General features: G+C 37.8%; 1 long non-coding RNA gene across 1 annotated transcript; it reads right to left on the reverse strand.

Moving 5' to 3' along the window:
* Window positions 1–22: 22 nt before the first annotated feature.
* On the reverse strand, window positions 23–25,762 carry LOC118567198. Its single transcript, XR_004933539.1, has 3 exons — window positions 25,202–25,762; window positions 302–320; window positions 23–65 (listed from the first exon to the last, which is right to left on the reverse strand). It is a non-coding gene; the product is annotated as an uncharacterized LOC118567198 (long non-coding RNA).

The following is a 25,762-nucleotide window of genomic DNA, read 5'->3' on the forward strand; positions in this document are numbered from 1 at the left end:
TGTTGTTGGTGCAGTTGTTGTTGGTGCAGTTGTTGTTGGTGCAGTTGTTGTATTTTGTGCAGCTGCTACAGTAGTAATTTAAAAGTAAAAATAAAAGCCCAGCAGGATGAGCAGAAAAAGTATTTTAGGACAATTTCAACACCTTTGGTATTGACTTTTGAGAAATAATTTAAATTATTGAAGGAAACCCCAAAAATATGTTGTATGGGGAATTTTGTAACATTAAATTTAAAGAGAAAAAAGTATCCAACAGGAAGCACTTGAAACCCCAAAAGAACAAACGCAAAAAAGGTGTACTTACTTGTCTCTGCCTGGATGTTCTGCAACAAAAGGAGGGGAAAAGAATACTGTGAAACAACTTATACCAGGAGAGGGCAGCATTTCGTTTTAAACACACACCACTGAGTTTGAAAAAAAGCACCTGTTTGCTGTTGATATGAATTATTAACTTTTCATTTTATTTTTACAACTGTACATCTTTCATTAAAATATAGACTCTTAATATTTCCTCAATTTCACCAAAACACAGACTCAAAAATCCCCTGCAAAGTGACCTCCCTCAATTTTCTGTTATGATTTAAGCATATGTATTATTTTATAGCTTCTGTCTTTTTCTTCCTTGTATATCTGCCAAGCCAACTTTATCTAATCAAACATTACCCAAACTAAACCAGGAAACATTTCTAACTTGAAGAATATTTGGCACAAAAGTAACCCTTCCCTTCACATCATTTGCCAATTGTATGTTTAAAAGTTGTTTTGACATTGTGAATTAAATTTGTCATCATATATAGAATTGAAGCTAGAACTTTGAATATTCGAAATTTCAAAAATAAATAAAAACTATTGATGCATGAAACTCTTAAAAAAAAAAAAAAAACTATGACTGCAATTTATTTTCTTTGACGTGATAGAAGAAACCTCAGAATTTGAGGACAAAGTCCCAATGCAGGAAAGGAAAACTTTACTTGTCAGTGGGGTAGTCTAATAAATACATGCTGTGCATATAAAAGATCCATATTTTAAGCCACAGTTTCCCAAATAATGATGTTGAAATGGGAATAGAACTAGTCACGGTCTGACATTGATTTTTTTATATTATATTTTATATATAGATATATAGAAAACTGGAGCTTAAAATATGGATCTTTATATGCACAGCATTACATCTAGGCATCTTATGCCATAACTTAAAGACTGCAGCTCTGCACACCTCCACGTTCACCTCGCCTGGATATGTCTCGGGGAATCCCACGCTGCGCTGATTCCATATTACTTATTAGCTAAAATTCAAACAAGCCTTTCAGACTGTTTACCCGTTAGCTGAACATTAAACACATGGCATCACCGCTAAAACCTGCATCATTCACCCCAAACAAAGAATGCAAAGAAAGAGTCATCATCAGCCCGGATGAATTACAGATGTTATGGGATCAAAGATAATACTTTTCACCTTTGATTAAGCTCATTCATCAATCTGTTGTTTCATATTTCATGAACATATCTGAATAATTGTGATATTTAAAAACAAAGTTTGTTGTCTGTGTTTTAGTGGGATTTAATTGTCAAAAAAAAAAGAAAAAAGATTTGACTAAAACATTTTTGATGAGTAGACCAGAATATCTCAAGCATATATGAGGCCCAAAAACCCAAAATCAGAAATGTACATTTTGCATTAAATGTTGCTCCATCAACCAATGCATGAAGACACATTAGTGTCTGCCCTCATTCCCCCACTAGAAACCATTTCTGACAAACTGAACTGCTGTTTATTAGCTAAGTCAACTATAAAACTGAATTCCTTTGACAACCTTTTACTTTTGGAGGAGGAAAAGCCTGTATGAGGAAGTATGTCTGAGTGGGACTTTACCTTTGCTATTTGAGGGGTATCCAATAGTTAATAGAAAATAGAGATTTAATGAACACCTCACTTTGGCTGCAAACAGGTTTACGTAAATGGTGGGAAGTGCTTCAAACAGTGATAATGATCAACATCTTAGTTGATCATCATCAGACCCTTTACACACATACACGCACATGCACACAGAGTTTTCTCCAGGTTAATGCACATCTTTCATGTAAATCCCTAAATGTTTTACTTAATGAGTCATTGATTTGATTATGTGATTACTAAATGCACAGGTGGATTATTCTGACACCACACCTATTATTATCATCCATATTGTTACAGAGCAAACATTCTTCAATGTTGTGTGCTCAAGAATAAGCTGTGTTGCCAGATCTTGAGTGCATTTGTCATTGAAACACTGTCAGGCTTATTCAGTCACACTTCGCTTCCAAATACTAGTTGACCTTTAAAAATGACTCGATGAGTTTTGTGTGTCCAGTGTGTTTAAAGATGTCTATAAAAAGCTATGGAGTAAAAGATTCAGCCGGAACGGGTTTTTACAATAAATGTTTCTCATTCACCACAAGCGGGCCATAGATAGCAGAGCAGTTAACCGTGTAAAAGTAAAAGCTGAAGTTGTATAAACTGGTTTCAATTAAAAATCGACATAATTATTGAAGTATCGAGCTGAATTTTTACTCCACCCATTTTTAGGTGGGATAAACAAATGGCCCAATGTGCTTTTGCTCGTATTAGTCTCTCTTCCGAATAGAGTCAAAAAGGTTGCTACTGGTAACTTTAACTTTACATTCTCCATCAGTTTGTCTTTTTAAAAAAGATAAATCTGGCCAATGGCTTCTGGGTCCAGTTAGCTTTTTTCCTTGATTATGTCATTTAGGAAGCTATTGCTGCATTACTTTAGTGCAGTGTCCTTAATTTTCTTTCTCATGGAAAACACCTCCAGCCCAGTTCTTCAATATTTTTCCTGGACAACTCCCTGTCCTTCAGCCTCCAACCAGTTACGGCAGATAGCCACTCATAATGACCCCTGCTTGTTTGGATGTTTCTGTTTTCTTTCTGTTGTTCTTCTCTACTTTTGCCCCATGCTTTCTCAGGATCAAAAATTGGTGGAAAGGGCAGATATAGCAAGGGTGTTTGATGCACACCTGCCTCTGTTCCACCCCTGACTTGCGCAAATGAAGTACTCAGAACTCCACATCACCTGAAACGTGATGTGGGTTGAAGGAGTTATGCATTGATGACATGTGGGAATGGGGGATTTCTTTTTACTCTGACAACAACAGGATTGCCCCACAAACTTTATCTGCCATTGCAGTGTTGAAAATAATGGCATTGGCAGACTTCGAGCTAAATTTTTTGCATATTGCTGACGTCAACACAGCCCCACGCTTTCCGTAATCCTGCACTGCCAGCTTCATTTCTGAAAACTCAGTTGCAAGGCTTATCAACTTTTCGACTTGTGATCCGAGCTAAGAGATGGCTCGTTTTTGCCCATTTATGATAGAAATGTTTTGTGAAACCATCTAATGGCGCAAAGTAATTGGCTGAGTTTCCGTAATGGTAACTTTTGCTAATTGGTATATTTTTTTTATTTTTTTTTTTTGGGGGGGGATAAGTTTTATTGTAGTGTGACATTTATTAGACAGAATTGAATCATATGCAATTGGATCTCAATCTGACTATATTCCTGGATTAAAATAAATAGGACTGATTTGAATTGGATTCCATGTAATTGGTACCTTATAGGAAGGAGTGTGCCACCTCCATCCAGGACGTAGCCCACTTTTCGCCTAACGAACACTAGATATTTAGTTCACACCCTTGGATGCAACCTTGCCAGAATATACGGGCGATGGAGGAGTGGGGGGGGGGGGGGGGGGTGTCTCACACAATTTAAGTATCAGATATAATGGAAGTTTTTTGCTATATTTTTTAGCAAATCTGGGCTAAAAAAAATCTACACCCATATGTCATACAAATTGTGACACGGTGCCAGATAGTAAAGATCAGAGAAAGTGGCTTTAATTTAAAGAGGTTTTTGTTTCAAGATATGTTAAGTTGTCTACTTTGGAAAAGGCAAAAGGTCACATACCAGCGTGTTAAAATAAGTTCGAAACACCACGACAATCTCCAATTTTCATACCGATATTCTTGTTAAAACGACCTCTGGGCAAGTGACAACATTTTAAGCCACGACTCCCAGAAGCTTTATTTTCTTTGGCCGCTCTACTTTCAAAACACTTATTTTCCTCTGACTAAATAAACAAGACAACGTCTAAAGCCATCATGCTTTGGTGCTGTGTCAGACAGCAAGAAAAACACAGTCCCTTTTTGGAAATAATGGTCTACAAGTATTTAAGTTCAAATAAACAGCGGTTTTTTTTTTATCTCCCATGAATTAGCAGTAACCCAGCTTTTTCTATGCCAAGTTTATTAAGATTTTTGTGAAATCATCTTCATGCTTTTGTGTATTTATCAAAAAGGCATAATTTACATATTTTAACAATTAAACTTTCTTGGGCAAACAAACACCACTGGGACTCAGCCGATGCCCCTGTTGATCTGTATGGTATTTGTGCCCTTTGACTGTGCCTGTCTGCAGGAGTAGGAGTACTTGGGAGGAAATGGCTGTACTGACCGCTATGCAAACATTACATCAGCCTTAAAGGCAGCCTACCACTCTCTGATTCCCTCAGATTCCTAACAGTCAACCTTCCGATAACACCCAAGTTCCTTCCTGAATAACAACAATTGAGAACTCACCTTTAAGGCTGTTTGTTCAGGGTTCAGCCCTTAAACACAGACTTAATCTGATTATGTGGAACAAAAGAAAAAATTGCAATACTTTTTTTTTCTAGCTCCTTGAATTTCACCAAGTCATAAATAATATCGCTGACAGATTGCTGAGACCCTTGTGAACTTCGTAAACAGGTAAAAATGATTCTAATAGCTGAAAATTCAGCAGAACCTGCGACATCTGATTCAAACCACAGCAATTGCGTGTGTATTTGTAGCTGAGTGGGCACATATTTTTAGTATTTTACCACCAAAGTGAAAACTTTGATGTAAAGTGAGGATCTTTTTTGGTCCTAGGCTCCAGGCATTACGTTAGCTCTAGAGATTAGGTTTAGGAGTAAGGTGTCAATAAGGTTAGGGTTAGGTACGTACTGGTAATAATTAGATTTACGGTAAACGTAAATGAGTATAAGTACTACACTGTCATAGGACCAATAGCCCTTTGATTATGAATATGACAAATATTCATGTCTTTAATGCAATATGTATTACATACATCTATTGAGAATAGACATGGATTCGCTAAGATTCTCCTAGTATCATAACCTTGAGAAAGCACCACATTTTCTGCCATCACAGTTTTAAAATAAAAGTATATCATGATCTAATACTATAAGTAACACTTATTCTCTCTGCTGCTGTTATGGCATGTTGATCATATATATTGAATTTGTTATCGATGCAATCTATTATTTTGATTCAGATTCACAAACTAAATAAAAAGTGTTAAATAAGTACATCCTCTACATCTATAAGCAGTTTCCAAAAGCTTAGATATTAGGGATGAAAATATCAAACCATTTCCAAAACAGCTAAATTCATGTAAATAATGGAAAATAATAATCGCCTTTCTTCAGCCAGCTGACTGAAAAGAAGTGCTGCGTTACTCAATCAATTCCAATAGTTCTCGAGAAACTCCTCTGACTAGGTCCTTTCCACAGAATCGATATCAATTTTTATCATTTTGAAAACGTAATTTCTTAAAAACTTCTGTACACCTTCCTAAGTGGTTAAGTAAAAGGCAACTGGACATCTTCTTTTAGAGAAAGGTCCAGATGCCTTTTACCTGGGATTGTCCCGTCCTGGATGACTGGGAGTTGTTTTGTATACTTTGATATAATACAACATTTCCTCTACATATAATTACTGTGTTTCCGCTTTTACTAACCGAAAAAGATTATCATTTATAGCGGTGCTGGCACGTTCAGAGGTAAAAATAATTGGGTATGTTAAAAAGGGGAAATTTGAAACACAGCTAGAATCCGCAGTGTCTCGCTCTGGTGGGGGATTTGAATAATATTTGGATAAGTTCCAGCAAATTTTAGACAGGTCCATCCAAATGGAATTTGTACATTACATTGGTGATGGATACAGTAAAGGCAAGTTGTTCTTTTGTAAAACACCTGCTTTAAAATAAGTGACGGATCGTAAATAGTTTTTTGAGCGCAGAAGGGCGGCAGTTGCCTCCCTATTTAGCATATCTCTTAGGTTTAAACCTTATAAGTTTTAACTTCTGTTTGTACTATTTATTTTACATCCTTCAACTAAATAATGGTTCATTATGTTATCCATTTGAAACGCATAGACAAGAGTATAAAGCAATTCTAGTTTTGTGCGGAGGAGCAGAAAAACTGTTTTGTAAAAAGGAAGTTTCGATGTTGTTAAGTTGAACCACTGCACAAAGAACCAAACTCTTCAAAAGTGAGTCCTGATGGTCCTTTGATGCAGACTTGTTCACATTTCTGTCAATATGAACCAGAACAGAATTATCTTGGATTGGGCCAGCAGAAGTTGATGGGATGTTCTGCTTCGTTTGGACTAAATGTGTTTCTCAAGTTGGATTTTTAGAGCAGTCAAAAGGTTGTTGCACCCCCAATGAAAAAAAAAGACATTTTATTTTAGTGAATAAATAATCTAAAGAATACCTGATAAATTATGAAAACATTTGATTCACATAAAAGAAGATGTAGATCCATTTAAAGGTATACTATGCAACCGGGGTTGATTTTCCAGCGAGGCTCCCCCCAGAGGGCGAAAGTAAAAGTGCACTGTCATAAAGATGCTCAGCTGTTCTGGTTTCTCCGTCAAGCCAGGCGCGGTTGTTTTGAGCTTAGCAGACAGGCGAACGCAACGAAAAGTCGAAAAAACGGCAGTACAAACAATGACTAACACAGTGGAGAGAAACCATTCCAATGTTACTTACAATCGCATCAGCAGAAATGCGAGGTCCGCGTCAGCCTTGCAGCCTTCTTTCTCTTTTAGCTCTCGCCATTCGGAAAAAGCTTGCCCGATGTTCACCTGTGTACGACTCCTCTCGCTGTCCAGAGCCCTTTTCCTCTTTCTTGCCTGCTCCGACATGGGCTTTCGCTGTTTTCTCGCTGGTTCCGCCATGATAACTGCACAAATATTGGCACTGCGCTAGCAACGAGCATGCCTTTCACTGGGGGCGTATAGCAGTTCTCGCCGTAAAGCAAGACCGACTCTCGCGATGCACGAGACTACTGAGCCTGTGGGTGTGACCCGAGGGCTCCTGCAATGCGGTACCGCGCGCGAGCTATTTTTAGAAACGTAACGTCACGATGACGTCACATCACGTGGTACGCAGTGGGGCAAACTCCGGAAACCCGCCGCTGTTTTGCTGTAAAAGAGACGTGCGTTACCCTTGGTTTTACTCGGTAAACGACTGCTTTTTCCAAATCTAAGACCATGGTTTTTAAACATTGTTGCTATGGAACGTGCAACAGCGACTCGAGTTACGCTGATCGGCCGCATATGAAGGATGTTTTCTTCAAGACTGCCAAGGAGAAATGTGTGCGCTTGGTACACCAGTGCGGTCGGCCTACACAACAGTTCAACCCGGAAAAAGTTACCAAATTCAAGTACATATGTAGCAAGCATTTTGTTGGAGGAAAGGGCCCAACCGAAGAACATCCTGACCCAATTCCAGCGACATCAAGTCAAGGTAAGAGTATTTTGGTGGCCGACATGTTAATAAAGTAGCGCCTGCTACCATGATAGCATATAGGCTATCATGGTAGCAGGCGCTAACATGATAGCCTGCTACCAGGATAGCTTACTCAAAAACATTTCAAATGAGACAAACATTAAACATATACCCATTCCTGGACGGTGATTGCAAACAACAACAAATAAAAACGGCCGACGCTGCCATGATCGCCGCGCAGGAAAAAAAACCAAAGCTTACCGTTCATCAACTCGGCCAGTTTTCCAGTCTTTTTAAGCCCTCGAACCTCAAGCTATCGTTTGAGCTGAAGGTTGGTGTGTTCTTCGACAGTGCGACCAGTAAACCGTGTGCCTGGGACATCGTCTTGGGAAAGTTTAACGGCTGTAAAGTCGGTCATATCGCTGGTTCTGTTGCGCTTGTAATAGCTGGGTTATCCATGCGTTCTCTCCTGTGTGCCCTACCTAAGCGGCAAAAGGGGCGTTGCTCTTGAGACGGTGACGTCACATGCGCGGTACCCCATTGCAAGTACAGTATTTCCAGTACAGACCACCAGGGCGGCCGAGAAAACCTTTGTTCGACCTGAAATGACTCATTTAATCATCCAAAACGGTATGGAACACATTAATTAACTGAAAAATGTTGCTTAGTATGCCTTTAAATGCATTCAGTTTTCTTTCCCAGGCGTCTTTCATTTAAGGCTTGAACCGAGTGAGGCGACTCAGCCAGACTAAAAGCTTCTGAGCATGGGTCATCCCTTCATTTGGACTCCATCCATCCATTTCTCAGACTCATTGACTCATACACTTCACTGTTATTAGGTAATCATCAATATAACTTCTCTTAGACCCAAACTGAGTGGACGTCAAGACTAATTTCAGACAATTTTGCTGTGCATGGCCTCCTAAGCATGTTACATGTCTTCATAACGCATGCAAATATTTTTCAGCAAAAAAAAATAGTCATTTCTGCATTCATCTATATAAAGCGTTGGTTTGGGTGTGACTGTTTGTGTATTCATGTGTAACTAAAATTAACAGCTTGATCTTATCTGCTAACTTTCCTCTTTTAAATGAGGAAGCCAGGCATCTGATGCATAGAAAGCGTTACAGCACCAGAGATGGCATTCTTCTCTTTTCCAATACCATAGAAATTTTGTTCTCCATCTAAAGTTCATTTCCCACAGCACTCTACTTATTGTGTTTAGTTCTAAGATAACTTCCTGTACTTGCTGTGCCCACCCAGAGACCTTTTGATAACACACACAGACGGCATTAAGGATGTTTAAGTTAAGTAATGTGTCATGCTTCCTACCTCCACCTAATTAAGGTCAAAGAACGGAAGACGAGCGCCACACAACAGTGGCTCATAACTCAACACAGGCTTCGCTTTTCACGGATTATGAGCAGTTTATTGGGGCCATGAAAGCTTAGCCAGGTGTAACGCACCTCGTGGTGTGTCGTGCCGCCTTGTTTTGATTTTTTTTAAATCACTAAACAACATATTTTTTCAGTCATTACCTTTAATAAAGCAACGGTTTGAATCAAAGTTTAAAGTAATATACTGTTTACTAGCAAGTCATTTACCTTCACAGACAGCTGACATGTTAAGCCTAAAATATTAAAGAAATAGTTCAGATTTTTTTATTTCCTAAGTGGGGATTTGTGGTGTTAGCATTGGTTGTACGTATCTAGCGATGAGTAGACAGTGCTCTAAATCATCTCAGTTTGGAGAAACAGAAAGAAGTTTTTGACTCTGGCGTTGAGATATTGGCAGATCACCGTGCAGATAATTCATTACATTGTTAATTAAATTAATGTCTGTGGTTGATTAGGCTGAAGACCGTGTCAAATCATGGCCTGTTACAGATAAGGTGTTGCAACATAAGTGTTTTGTGTGATACGACAAAATGAAACTGATGGAAAAAAGAATGTCTTGAAAAATACAATAATGCACAATTATATTTGCATTGCATTACTTATGCTCAATAGGACTATGGCATGTTTTATCTCTGGGTTCTTACACCACTTGTTTCAAATGTAAACTTTTTACCAACACATTACAGAGACCAACCTTGACTTTGGTGTACTTCTCCCTAGATCTCAATGTGAATAATAACTTTTAGGTAAAAATGTCAGTTTCATTTTTTAACTTAGAAAAAAACTCTAAGCATTGAGTGCTTCAGGTAAGACACTGACTGAGTCTAACAACTCCTACTTAAAAACTAATTTTAAGCTTCCTTTTATTATTTTTGCCTGTATTAAAATGTGTTCTGCAGTATTGTTATGGGCCGTCAGTTTTTTTCCACAGAAGATTGAGTTGAGTTGTTTAATTTTAGAGGAACAAACAGGAATTAAGCCAACAGACTTGATCTAACGATCAAGGAGGATCAAAGGAGGAGCAATCAAGAGTTACATTAGCACACAGCTTCAATTACTACAGCTAGAAGTCACTGATCAGACCTGAAATCTGGGTGTAGGGTTGGACCCTGACCTGAACCTTCAGAGACACATACAGACAGCTACAAAGTCAGCCTTCTACTGCCTGAAGAACATTTACAGAATTAAAGGACTAATGTCTCAGTAGGATCTTGAAAAACCTGATACACACGTTCATCTTTAGCTGAACTGATTACCACAGTGGTGTTTTTAAAGGTCTGCCAAAAAAGTTGATCAGACAGCAGCTGTAGATCCAGAACGCTGCTGCTCACATCCTCACTAAAACTAAGAAACTCCCTCCCTTTATCTCCGAGAACAGAGTTTAAAAGTATGTTTTCATGTGTTATCCACCCAAAGTTTATGCACATGGTGTTTTCACACCTTTGCATTCCCCGCTTAATATTACATCTAAACGTGTCTTTTTTCCTCAAGTTAAACTAGACATGTCATGCGTGAGCTTTAGGCGTTTTTGTTTTCTATTGTGTTTACGATTTCATAATTATCTTGTTGTTTATTGTTTTCTATATGCGCTGCCATGTTATTTAATTCTTTTGGGTGCAGTTTCTCAGTTTATTCTTGTGTTCTGTTCTTTGTGCATTTTAGTATTATTTCTGTCACATCTCTACTAGATTTCTTTTTTTTTTAGCTTGGTTTGATAGTTTCTTTGTATCTCAGTTAAGCCCTATTCATGTTAATTAGTCTCTCTTCCTCAGTCTCCTTGCACTCCTTCCAGCGGCATCACATTATCTCCTGATTAGCTCACCTGCATTCCACGTCATTATCCACTTGTCCCTCAATGCATATTCTCATTGCTTTCCATTCTTCCCTACTGGATCCTTCTGTTACCCTGTGCACTTAATGTCATGTACTCCACTCCTCCCTCTAGTCAGACAGTTTTCCTCTGTCCATGCTCTGTGCTCTGTTCTCTTTGCACCAACACCCTTGTCAATTTTTGTTTTTATTAAATCCTTCTATTCATTATGCTGCATCAGAACTCCTGTCTGCACTTTGGTTCCTCAAACAACCAGCCAAACATGATAGGACAATCTAAATTCAACAGAGGCTGATTATCTGAAGTTTCTTCAGTGGAACACAAACAGACACACAATTCATGAACACGAGCTGGGCCTAAAAATATCCGACTGCCTCCAAAAATTTCCTGAGCAAATTAGCTGTAGCTATGAGCGCGTTTGTCTCCAGGTGTCGGCCTCAGACACCGGCGTCCACCCGCTGCTATCGGACACCACATCAGACTGTATGAAAATGAGTGAGCAGGTATTTACTGCCTCTCTCTTGATTTGCTGATGAGCTGCACAGCTGCTAGCTGCAGATACCCATCACTGTACACTGTGCTTGCCATCAGAGCTTCCTCATGACGCGAGGGGAAATAGCACTTGAATGTGCACACACCCATGGGTTCAGGCGATGGTGGTGAGCACACTGAAGCGTGACCAGGGTGAGAAGTGTCAAAATGGAAAGAGGAGTATGAATGAGTAGCTGAAGAGCAAAACCACACTGAAGAGTTTGCGTTACTAGTAACTGGCTTCTTTCTGCTGCTCTGACTCATGCAATTAAAGTCTTAAAATGATAAAAGGAAGTTTGACAGTAAAAGTATTAAGAAACTATCCTCAGGTTAAAATTAGACTTTAAGCTCGTACTGTGTCTGAATTCAGCCACCCTTTCTTCACACCTTTACCAAACCATCTTTACTTGTCTTCTCAAACAGGAACTCTCATTCTTACAGGTTTAAACTTTTGTTTCAACAGCAACAGAAAATGTCGTCTTTCTAGTCAAAACAGCAGTTTTAGTTCAGAATGCTTTCTAAAGAAGTCAATTGTTAAAAGACATTTCCTAGTTAAGATCCTAAAGCTAGAAAAAGGCAACGTAATCGGGCAAAGGGTCATAGTTCATTTAAGGTGGAGCTGCGATATTTCCCGCAAATGAGCCAACAAACCTCAAAGATATCACACAGATTTTAGCCAATTCATATAATAATTCATCTAGTAAACTGTTCATTCCTTAGCCCCTGGTTGTATTTGTTATAAAATGTGCACTAATAAGGCATTAACTTAAAACAAAAAGCATCAAAGAGCTCACTCAGCGAGTCACGGTAGTTTTTCCATTGCATTTTGATTCCTGAGATCTTGGTTTTACCAAAAAGTTCTGTAGAGGAGTTTGGTCTGTTATTCTGAAAGGGAATTTTATTTTGTCTTACTCTAACTTCATAACTTTTATTTTGTCTATATATATATATATATATATATATATATATATATATATATATATATATATATATTAAAATAAAAATTATTCTGAAATGCTTGAGTTATTGTATCATGGCTTGATTGATTATAATAAATGGACATTTGACTCATTAGAAAAGTTCTTTGTTGTCTTTTAAGATTTGTATTTCAGTACCTTTGCACTAGACCCCTGCTGAATATTCAATTTTAAGGGTTGAATTGACTGCTATTTTAATAGAAGCACAACTTGATGTCCTGGACAAGCATCATGTAAGAGGTATGGACATTTGGTAATGCACATAAAAAAGGAAAAGACATACGGTGCAATTCTTCCCCTTTTATTTGCCATATTTACATTTATATGGATCATTTTAAAATGGGACATAAAAGAGTCGATCTTATATCACCCAGGCCTCAACTATTTGTATCTGAACCAAAAACTGTTTGGGCAATCACGTTGCAATACTTGTTATATGTTGACATTCATGCTGCCAACACGTTCTCATTCATTACTTGGTTAGCTAGCAGCTGCTCTTTCAGGTAAATAGCTAGATCCAGGTTAGACTATTGTTTTCAAACTTGCGCCATCTACTGTCTGGACTCAGGAGTGGGTATTAGTTTACTTTAACAGCTTCGAGCAGAAAACGTATTAATACTCTTTAAAAACAGACAACAAAAAATGTAATTAACAAATGTGAAGGACACAAGACATGTATTTATATTAGGGCTGTCAAACGATTAAAATTTTTTAATTTAAATCGATTAATCACGTAATGTCGATAGTTAACTCGAGATTAATTGCAAATTAATTGCATGTTTTATCCTTTTATTTCTGAAAGTGTAATAGCCCGTTTGGGCATTTTAATATGCAATTTTGCAATAAATGACACTAATAAAATACATGCTTGTACAAAAAATATTTTTATTTTGTTATTTTTCAAGCACTTTTGAGAATTGGAATGAAGACATCCTGGTGCCAAATGTTAAACTCTGTACTATAATGGCTAAATTACTAATCATGACACCCTGATGTTTACACAATGTGTAAAAAAAAATTGTAAATAAATACCTATTTTCATGCCGAGATATATATATTTTTGCCTCTTAAACAAAGATAGACATGGTATTAGGCATATACAAATAAACTAATAAATTTCAATAAAGTCATAAGTTTTATTGATAATTTTTTCACTCTCTCTCACACACACACACACATCTAATTCTGAGCTTTCACACCAACAACAATATTTTTGCTTGCTGTTTATATCCATATTCATAGTTTAAGCCTGGAAAAAGGTTTTAAATCTCCAGCTCATTCCAGTCTTACACTTTGCTTGCAACTGGCCAGGAGCTTAATACCCTGAATGAGACTGTTTAGCAACTGTTTAGTAACTCCAGGTCCTTCGTTTGGCAACGTAATTCAGCCTTAGTTTGTCAAATACAGAGAAAACAAATTAATAAGCATTAAAGTGCGGTTTATGGGTTGGGTTTCTGCAATGTTCTCAGCATGTTAAAAGCTGATCTTCAGAACCAATGTCTGCTTAAAATGGTGATCTGCACCAAATAATCTACTTTCAGCAGTTAGCATCGGTAAATGCACCGTAAACTGCAGAAAATACGTGCAGAGTTGCTCTGTCTGCCTTTACTACTGTCGGCTCCTATGGCGGAGGGAGATTTCAGCTGGATACACTCAAAGTGTCTAGTGCAGGCAGGTCTCTTAATAACCGCTGTTTAATCACTTATTTTAGAGCCCAAATAAGCGATTTCACTTTCAGAAACATTCCCAACAAAAATGCAACCTCTGACTCATGAAATTTACAAGCACCTTTAGAATAAAACAAGCCCAAAGTCGCATGAAATGAACAGCCTGTGCAACAGTGAGCGCGGATCTGTTTTGTTACAGTCTTTAGCTCTCTTGAAACTACGGAAAGCGCCGATGGTAAAAGAAACCTCAGTCCAGAGAGCACGGCAGGGAAAAAACATTAGGGAACGGTGTGTGTTTTGACGCGCAATTAACGGCGACAAAAAAAAAAAATGTCGGCGTTGTGGTCTAACAAAGTTAACGCGTTAATAATGCGTTAAAACTGACAGCCCTAATTTATATACATTTTTAAAAATCCATAATCCTACTTATTCAGTACAGAGGGGGGGGGGGACGTCACAAATCCCAGATTGATAATGTGCAGAATGTAGAGTGCTACATATCATCAATCTGGCAGGCCAGGTTACTTTTTTAGCCCTTAAATACATTTTGTTGTGTACTTGCAGTCTCTAGAAGTGCAGAAAATTTAATTTAGTCTGTTCAGGTCGTATGAAAGATATCTTTATATTCTGTTTGTGTCAGGTTTTTCAAGCAGTTCAGTGTTCTCTATTCCTTGTTAAGTTTTTTGAACAATTATGTCAAAATATTTGCTGTGGAGCTGCTTAACAAGATCACAGACTTCTAGTTTACCAATCTTGCGAATCCACCATTTAAATTTTTTTCGCTGCAATGCTGAATCTGCAAGTGGATAAGTCTATAGGCCCGTTTACACTACACCTAAAAACCGAGCCATGCCGAGACCGGTCCTAGCTTGGTCCAGTTAACTGAGATAAATGCAGCCGTTTACACACACAGGAGTTATCTCGGTTATGGTTCCTTGGTTGCTCCTCGCCTCCTAGTGGCGATCTGCGTTACTACCGCTCTCTGGGATTGAAGGCGGGACCGAGCAAATCAAAATGGCGGCACCCGTCACATTCAGGATGTTATTGTTAGACAGATTCGGCTTTTGGGACGTGGATAAGACAAATTAACGTCTAATAAGGATTTACAGACGCAGGAAACAACAACAGACGCTGAGGTTCATAAGCAGAATCATCTCTGGAAACCGTGTGGCACGGTAAGGAAGCTAGTATTATTATGAATGTCTGAAATTTGTCTGAATGGAGTGTGAATCGGGACGTGCAGCCAGACACGCCGGGAAACCCGCGGACAGTCAGCTGACTGTAAGGGGATGACGCGGTCTGCTCATGCGCTCCTCGTTCTCAGGGAACCGGGATAAAAAAAAACAGTCCGAGACCTACTGATGAACTGGTCTGCAGTTAGCGCGGTCCGGTTATCGTTAGCGCGGTCTGGTTCAGTCTGCTGACCATTTACACACAAGAGTTATCTCGGTTACCGAGCTCGGACTGGTCTCGGCTCGGTTAAAAAAGTGTAGTGTAAACGGGCCTAAAATGTTCGGTTGCTGGGTGTATTTACCAACACAATACCTTACCCCATTCCCCAGCATACTACAACAATGGGGTGGAGTGGAATGTGTGTTTTTATTTAAAGAGAACACACCAAAATGAGTTGCTCTTAGACGCACCTCAGAACAGGAGCAAAAAAAAAAGGATGTCGAGTTACAATAAAGAGGAATTCAGACAAAAATATTGTAGTTCCACTTTATATAGACAACAACTGAATGATTCAAATGTAAAGAGGAAGGCATGAAAAAGCATGATATATCCCCTTTAAAGCACTTGGAAAGTAACATTCCTTCCGAAAGAGGCTAAACACTGAATCACGTATTAAAAGTATGACCAAAGTATGGCAAAACATTAAAAATTGAGAGGAAAATAATTTCTTATATCATCCCCACAGCCTTTTCTGATTGACTTGTTCAGAGGCTACTGATAAAATGATAGCCATCTCTGGACAATGAAGTCTTTCAGGCTGCCAGAGAAGCCTGCTTCTCATTTACATGAACTGGGGAACTGTGACTCATTCATCTTGCAATGTACATGAACGGCTCCCAGTTACATTTCTTGTCAAAAAGCAGTGTGTTTTAGGGATGGTAATCTGAAACTGAGCCTCCTTGAAGGAGATGATAGGGGGGCCGGGAGTGGGCGGGACATCCCACAAAGAAGGGCTTGATTTTGGACTTATGCACTTGAACACAACAATGCGAGACCAACAGACGTGTGCCCTTCAATTTAAATAATAGGAACAGGAATGTATTTAGAAAGAGCAGCGCATCAGACGTCACTGAACCTAATGCACGTCATTCCTGTTTTAAACAAGTGCACAGAATTATTACAATTGCATAAAATGTGTTCCTCGTAGCGCTGAATCTTTTAGGAGCAGAAAATCTCACATTCCTTTGTTCCGAGATGCCTACAGGAATGTACCTAGTCTCTAATTTCTACAAGCTGCTAAGGAATAAGAGGGAAAGAGACACAATCAGTGGGTAAAGTGCAAAGCTCCATGGCATGATAAACTTGTGCAAAGTTTTGTACTTTTCCTGATAATTAATGGTTGGGGCTTAAGTTGTATCACTGCACTCACCTTGTTGGACATATATAGCAAAAAGTTGTATACTCAAAGCACAAAATGTTAGTGCAATCAGGGAGAATTGTTCATGGGCTGGAAATGTAGTTGAGTGAGAAGAAACAATTAAATAGTTCAGAAATAGAAAGGGGCTTATGCTACAATTTAGATATATGAAGATAAAAATAGGAAAATGTCTATTTTTTCTACTCATTTATTTCACCTTATAACGTTTCTGCACACATTATCTGCAAATACTGTAGATATTTACAATGCTGTAAAAAAAAGGTATTTGTTTTTTGCGTTTAATCAAACTTGAGTGTAATCCAAAATTAATATCAAACAAAAAATAACCAGACCCTACACAAAATGCTGTTTTAAAGTTACAGTTTAATTATTTAAGGGGGGAAAAAATCTACCCAAACCATCAGTACCTGTGCTGGAAATCTAAAATAAAAAATATTTTTTTTCAGTTTTTTACTGTTAGACCTGTCTAACAACCTGAAGTAGGCAAAAAGGTCCCAGTCAGTGTGGAAAAGGTTATAAAGACGGTTCTACGGCTTTGAGAATCCAGCAAACCAAAGTGAACGCCATTACCCACAAACACCGGCGACCAACAAGGATTCAAAAGGCCCATTTCCAAAAAAAAAACCAAAAAAAAAACATCTTAATGATCTCCAAGACTTTTGGGTTCATGTTCAGTGGACTGATGAGACAACAGTGGAACTGTTAGCGGGTGTGAGTCCCACTACATCTACCATGAAACTAAAATATAATTTAAAAAACTATAATAATATTTGAACATGGTGGTGGTAGTGTGATGGTCTGGGGCTTCCTTTCTGCCTAGATTTGCTTTCTACAATAAATCCTTAAGGGATCGCTCCAGCCATGACTTTCATGTAACTTCAAGCTCAGGTTTAGTAATGTTGTGCAGCAGGACAATGATCCTAAGCTCACTAGCATATCCACCAATGAATTCCACATAATACACAAAATGACAGTATTTGGAGTGGCCTAGTTAAAGTCAGATTAATATGCCAGACAGTTCAGGCTGAAAACCCTCCAAATTGTGTGAAATTAAACAATACAGCGAAGGAGAACGGTCCACAATTCCTCCTCGTTGCTTTTGAGGTTGGAAAAATTCGGTTTAGGGACCGTTCACTTTTTCACATAAAGCTCCAGGTTTGTTTGGATAGTTGTTTTTTTCATTAATAAGTGTAAATATAAATTGAAAGTTATTTAGGCCACATTAAATTATTGCGGTATACACGGGTACCCAAAGGTGGGTAAGAACTAAAGTTACATGTGGATGAAAACTCTCCTGGCAAGAAGTTGAGGACAAAAAGGACCACAACAGCAAACAACATGGTAAAAGGCAACAACACCATCCATTTCTTGTTTGAAAGCAAATTTTTGTTGTTGCTGGGGTATGAAGGTATTTGTTTTTGAAAGTGGAAAATGCTTGAACAGCCTGGATGGAAAATAGCAGTATGCAAAAGAATTTCCAAACACGGAAGCTAAATATTTCCCTTTTTGCTATTCAACGTCTTCTTTATTTGGTAAAGAGTTTTTGTATCCGTATTTGTACATCATCCATTATTAAACAAAATACAATTTCTGACTCTCAAATCTACAAACAGTAATTGCTGCTGTGACTTGAGGGAATTGTGTCTGATCCAGCTTGCTTTCAACTGTTGCAAAGTCAGAAGTAACTAACCTACGGTCTAAAAGACATGAAAATGTGGTTAAAAAGTGAGGGAGATTTGTACTGATATCTAAATGCAGCGGAAAGGTTCACAGAGTCGATCAAATGGCCTAAAAAGTTAAACTAATGTCCAGCATCTGGACTGAAGAGAAGATGAGCTTTAAGAGATGGAGATACCTTATTAAACACAAGGCGCCGGATAGAAAGGTACCAAAGAACTGAAAGTAATTTTATTTGTTCATATAACTTTTTTTTTGCAGAAAATCTGTCTCGAGTGATCACAAAAAAAGCAAGAAGCATAATCTTGTTGCCTTTACTCCTTAAAGACGGCATTTCAAACACTTGAAGAGCTCATTTCAGCTCTCCACAAGTTGAAAATCTTATCTCTGATTTTATCAAAAGGAACAGAGGCAGCATTTTTAAACAAGAAAATCCTGATTGCTGCGTCTCCCTCAACCAATAAAACCTGATCCTCAAATTCTGAGTTATGCAAGTGAAAAAAAATGCACTGAACATTTTTGGTAAAGATAAAAGTAGAAGTCTGAATTTCTTCCCATCTCTTAACGCGACTGGTAGCAGCTGTGTTCCTGCCAGTGTTACATTTGCATGCATAACCCTACCATGTGCATCTCTGCCCAGCGTGTTTGGTTTTCATAGAAGCTGGCTGAATTAATGGCACAATGCACTTTCACTTCCCCATAAAAAATAATATAAGTATTGTGTCATAGTATCGGATTTTTGCATGTCACAGAAAGAGAAATGTGCGTGTACCTAAAAAGGGAGAAAAGAAGAACTATTGTGAGCAGTATACGGTCTATTCTTCAAAAAGGTCAAAAGGCACATGTTTTGGAAAGGTGCTTCAGTTTTTGGCTCAGTCGGGGAATTTTTACAGATTGGAAATCTTGGAAAACTGCCGATTTGGAGGAAAAGACCATATTTTTTTAATGCTAATTAATGTTTTTCTTTTTTCAGAATTTACCAGGAAACAATGAATTATTAGCTCAGATATCATCCTACACAGGGATTCCGGTTGTTTCCTGGATAAATTTTGATAAAAGACCTTCTTGTTGTGCATGCAAGAAATTAAAAACATTAACTTTAACCTCAAGTGTAAACTTAAAAATAAGGTAATCTGGAGCACATTTCTGATTCCAGTTGTGTCATACTGGAACAAAGATTGAGATCAGCTACTCAAAAGATGATAAACATCATAAACACCATACTTTTTTATGTCAATTCCGTCAAAAAAACAAACAAAAAAAAAAAAAAACAGTAGATGGGTTGTGGTGCAAACGAGCCCCACCATCTCTGGCTTCAATCTCGCATGAACGGAACACAGAAGTCAAATTTCCTAGTTCATTATTATTGGTCAGTTTCCATTATTTTCTGTTATTACACCTAAATCTGATCACATGATGACATTGTGGCAAAAGCAATCACTTTGTTAATAAAAGAGTTTGTTCCATTTTATGTAGTCGCTTCTGCTTAACCACGTCTGAGACCAGTCAGTTCCACATTCGCTAATGTTACCTTATCTGACTATAAAGAGATTTTCCATGTTGTTGAACACAGGTATTAAATGATGAAAAGAGAAAAAAAAAGAGAACAGAGGATCAGATTAGGTTTACAAGGTCATCATAGTTCTGTTGTGCAGAACTGAAAATCTCCACATCTCCACACGGAGCTGATATTTTTTGTTACTGAAGACGGCGCATACTAAGAGTCATCTTTACCAGAAGACCATTAATTCTTGAATAAATGTATTTTATTGAGTTAATCACAATAAACTGACTGGGTCAGGAACGAGATCTTCCAAATATGATGGCATTGGCATGTGATAGTACTAGTTTCATGGTTTTTGCACAAGATTTAATTACATTTTAACTAAAAAGCAATAGTTACTCATCTTACTGCTAAAATATATTGATACGGTAATCTATAACATCTTTACACACACACACACACACACACGTTTTTTAATGCCTCCCACCATAAAAACTAAAGGACAGTTTCTCCTCTGGTAAAAACAGATTCCTGAGCCGTTTTCCAGCCGAAAACACAGAGGATTGGTTCGAAGACACTGGCTCTGGCCCAGACTGGGCTGCAAAGGGGGTCTGAGCGGCACCTCATTCCATTCCTGACCCTTTTGTGTTGGCCACACATCTCCTCACATGCCATTCTCAACCTCTCTCACCCCTCCCTCCGTCTCCCACCAGACGGACCAGTGGGACGGGGACAGGTGGGTCTCAGGGAGGCTGCTGGGATGCCTCGGTCTCTTTGTTGTGATAGCTCCCTGTCTGCGAGGAATGCGTTTTAAAAATAATTTTCCTCTACAAGATTGGTCAGAGATGCAGTTCTGCAAGAGATCTTTCTAAATAATGTCTCATTTGACTAGATATTGTGTTTATAGGGATGTTTTTGGACAAACTGTATGCATATTTTTGACTGCAAACTTGTTAGATTGTGATTTTTTTAATATATATTTTCCCACCTGCACCACTTGAGCTCAAATATAACCATCAACTGTCATCGGACCTTTATAGATTAAGAAAAAGAAAGAATTTTATGCAACTTCTGAGTATTTTTAAGCAAAGAACTCAACAATGTGACGGTAAATTTTCTAAATCAATTCTCATTAATAGTAATGCAGTGTTAACTCCAGCCACCTCCAGCTAAACCTGTATAATTGGTCCTGTAACTTACCAACTCCCACTTAATATTGTTGAAATGTATCAACCTAAGCAGGAATCTTTTAATAAATTTTCTAATTAACCGTTTGTTAAATCGCCCCAGTTCAAAATGTAGTTTGTTGATGACCTGCAAGTAAATCTCATGTTGTTCATCTGACTTTCAAGGCGGGATTTTTCTAGTTATATACAGTCATGTAAAAACAGATTAGGACACTGCACTCAATATTTAGTTTTTTTTAATTGAGAAATGTTCTGATTTCTCAGTGTCAATCTCTTGAAAAGAAAATGATTAAACTTGTAAAAGACAAGTAGAAGGCAAATGTTAGCCCTGTTTTCCTCATTAAACAAAAGAAACAAATGGGTGTTTCAGTTATGGAAAAGACAAAAACACCCTATCCCCCTAATAACAAACGGGACAAACGGGCTTTTACACTGTTCAGAATGTTTTATTTCTTATTTCTCAGGCATTCCTTGGTGGAAGTACTGGTGAGTTCTGCTGAAGCTTAAACAGATAGCCTTACATCTTTCTCAAGCACCCTCTAAAACACCATAGACATCACGGTGGATTCAACAATGATGAGCCAGCCTGGTCCTGCTGCAGCAAAGCAGCCCGAAACAATTACACTTCCACTTCTATGCTTCACCGTTGGTATGAGGTCCTCTGTCAGTTTTAGACTCATCTGTCCACAGAACATTTTCCAGATGTCCTGGTCTATGTCTACATTTTCTCTGGTGCAATGTTTCCTCCTTGCATAACTCCTGTGAAAGTTAAAAATATGCTCCATCGTTGTGCTGGTAGAGGCGTGCACTTTCATATCGACAGTAGCAACAGCCTGCTGTTGGTCCCATGGTAGCATTTTAGCTTTTGCAGACTTCTGTTAGCATCTTTCAGCCTTTCTCGGGGAAAACTTGCTTGGACAGTAAGACTTGGGTATTTTGGAGGTTGTTTTCAATTGTTTCTACATTTCCAGATTATTTTACATACAGTTGAATGGCTGAAAACGTCAACATCTGATGCAATTACATTTTTTTATAGTCTAGTTAATTTGCTCCAAAGCAGTAGATGGAAACTTGCCTGATTTGCATTTTCTTTTTTCCTTTTTTGCAACATTTTAAAACTTTTGCTCAAAGTTGAGATGACAATTGGATGGAAACATTGCCACTGAATGCCCGACATTTTTCACATGGCTATATTGGATTAGCATACTTTCTGTAAGAGTCTGTTGTGCATCAATAGGTTTGTTTTGGCTATGAATAATCATTAACATCAATGATCCATTAATAAATACTTTATCATTGTCAAATCTCTCCATGTTAATTGATTAATTCAATTAATACCTTTACATGATTCATCTGACCGTGAAGAAACTTTTCTTTTCCAACTTTAATTCATGTTTGTGACTTGAAATGTGTTATATCAGATTTTACTAATATAGATTGTCAGATAAAATGCATTGCTACTGAATATGTTTAATTCAAATTGCTTGAGTTGGACCCAGTGGAAACTGATTTATTTGTCATAAAATATATATTTCTGTGACTGTAAATATGTTAAACCATTACATATTGTAATTTAAATGAATTCCCTCCATTATTATAATTTTCCACAAAAGAACATTTCTGCAAATGCTTTGTAGCTGTAAACATGGCAAACCAGTGAAATTTTGTGTCTTTATAACTTCTAATTAATAATCCACTATTAGTAAATGTCCCCTAATTCAGAACCTGCGACATGCAATCAAAATTGTTATTGTTTATCTGACTAAAATCCCAACATTGTTGATGAACAAATGTACTTTTTAGATCTTTTGTAGACATTACATTTGTTGACATTTGAACTCATATGTGAAAAGTACATTTTCTGTAGGACTCCATATAAATAGCCTGTCACCATTTTATTAGTAGCTACATTAGCTACCTGAATCAGTTAGAAGATGATTAAGACCTCAAGTTATTCATCTGATCATGAAAGACGTTTAGCAAGTGGTGGCCTAGTGGTTAGAGCATTGCGCTTGTATTGGAGGTTCTGGGCTCAACTCCCACAGACTCCCACACTGGGTCCCTGAGCAAGAGCCTTAAGTCCAGACTGCTCCCCAGGCGCCACACAGTGGCAGCCCACTGCTCCCGAAAGGGATGGGTTAAATGGAGAGAACAAATTTCATTGGAAAGTATGTTGCAATGACAATGAAAATATATATATATAAAAAAACAATAAATTAATGTTCTCTCTAAATTTTACCTATTAATAGTTATAAAGCATTTGACCAGTAAATTCGTCAAACTTCATAACTGTTTAGTTTATCTCACAAATTCAAATGCAGTTTATTAATGATCAGCAGGCAAAACATTTTAATATTGTCAATCCGACTGAACTCCCTTTGATAATGTAAGGAGCAATCCAATCAAGTATATCCATCTTAATTAGCGACCTGTTCTTTTTTAAGGCCAGTTAAAACCATTGAAATTCTTCTCTGGCATTTAAAAGTTTTATTGTTGCAACTTTTGTGTGTTTTTGTCACTTTAAAACTGTCACTCTGTGCTAGGATTTAGATTTTGACCAATAAATGGCCTTATTGTTCACTTTTTCTGGTTCACACTCTTCCAGTTAAACCCAGTTAAAATGGTCAAATAATTTAGCTGTTGTTTTTTTGTTATAAAAAAAAAATCAGTGGTGTAGCTTTTTTTAACTCACAACTATGAGGATACAACTGTAAATGTTTAATAACCATAAATATAGTAAACAGTAAAAAAAAAAAATCTATTTTCTACATGAAAGCAATTGAACAGTCCACCTTTATTAAATCCCTCCAGGGTTATTAGTTACTCGTGTCGATCCGAGTTTAGCTAAGAATCTAAAATTACCGGCTTCCATCTTTTATACTCCAAACTACACAAACCTTTTGCAATGTAGTACGTGTACGTATATCAACTCTAGGATTTAAAACAACATATTTCTCATAACATCTGATGAATAATCCACTATTAGTAAATCCATCCAACTAAAACAGTTTATTAGAGACCTGCGGGCAAAACTATTTTGTTCAACTTCCACGAATAGATATTATGAACAAAGGAAAGTTTTCGCATCGCTGTCATGATAATTATAATGGAATAGTATTGCATTTGACGCTTAAATTGTTCAGACATTTAATTATTAAAACAAACTTCTTTCCAAGCATGTTCATGACTAAAATGTGAGAAACAATGATGTTATGCTATATTTTTCCATCAATGCCCTTAAAAAGCTATATACCTGAAATATTTCCAGATTTATAAGCTATATGCCTCAATCCAGGCCAACTAAAAACGCTAACGTTACGTATTTGTATATATTATGACCTTAACAAAACCTTTTTTGCTAATTTTGTGCATATATGTCACTGTAAATCTGTCAAACTATGAAACAATCCCACATTTCCCCTATTATTTCCAATAAATAATCCAGCATACTAAATCTGTCCTGGTATATTTGTCAATGCCTCAGTAAGTCTATCTGAAATTTACCTACTTCCTACTAGAGTCTAGAGGAAGCAACTTTTTTTCAACATTTACTGTTAATTTGCCAACTCATCAAACCTAGGTGACTTTTTTTGAGGACGCAAATGGGTCCATAGCACAAAAAGAAACTCCAGCCAATATATTTTCCTCACGACTTCTAATACACAATATCTTATTGTTAAATCTTTCTAATCCAAACACCCCATTAGCACATTTGTCTACTGTAAATGTTCCCATTGCCTCTCTGGTTCTTATTAAAATATCCACCACTGTTTTGCATCAGTTTTACCCTTCAAAGTCTTCATCTGACTTTAAATTAACTTTTCTTAAGATTTTAGTCCATTTTGTGGCTGTAAATAACTCAAACCAGATTTAGTTACTACGTTTTGCCAAATAAATATTTCATTTATACTGCTTTTTCTCCAGTTGAAACACATTACTGATAAAAAAAAAATGCTCCAACACATAGGCAAATAACCTCATATTTGTTCCAACCTCCTCTACAGTAACACCAGGAAGCTATTTTCTAATTAAAGAACAAAGTTTCTATTGGTCAGCTGCTGCGCTACCTGCGCAACAGGTGCAGTCACGCCTGAGCTGTGAGATTAAACCTGACTTAACTATTTAACAAAAACACCCGTTGTCGTTTCTTTTTTTTCTCTCAGTAAAACAGCATCTAGTTCAAATGTAACTGGCGTAAAGTTTTCTTACCAGGAGGAGAGCGCTGAAGACCAGGGGAGTCCACAGAGAGAGGCTGAAGCGCAGCTGCGGCTTCATGTTGCCGCACTTTTTTATGAAGGAAAAACCAAGTCGAAAAGTTCTACGTCCCTTTTTTATGTATATTTATCTTCTACTCGCTGAATGTTTTCATGTCCAAACTTCTCCGTGTACTTGCGAAAAAAAAACCGCTAACCCCCCCTCGTCTGCTCCTCTTTCTGACGGCAACTACATCAGGAAAGTGAACAGTGAGAGGAGAGAAAGTTGTTCCTCCTCGCCGGTTAACGGAGGGAGGAGCGGCGCTGCGCTGCGCTGCGTCACCAAGCTGCCACTCCTCCCATCACCGCCATCAGCAGCAGCGGTTTGTATCCGCGTTATCCTGGCGTCTTCAGAGGGAATGCTCTGTTCAGTAAAACTTCGAGGAAAAGCTGCATGCGTCCTCATTTCAAAACGAGTCGCCCCGCATGCTCACTATAACTTTAGGTGACGGAATGCGCCCTGGGGGGATTTCAGCTTGCAGAGCAGAGGTTCGGGGCGGACGATATCTATTGCTGC

This window comes from Fundulus heteroclitus, chromosome 2 (genome assembly GCF_011125445.2).
Source record: "Fundulus heteroclitus isolate FHET01 chromosome 2, MU-UCD_Fhet_4.1, whole genome shotgun sequence".
NCBI classification, from domain to species: Eukaryota; Metazoa; Chordata; class Actinopteri; order Cyprinodontiformes; family Fundulidae; genus Fundulus; species Fundulus heteroclitus.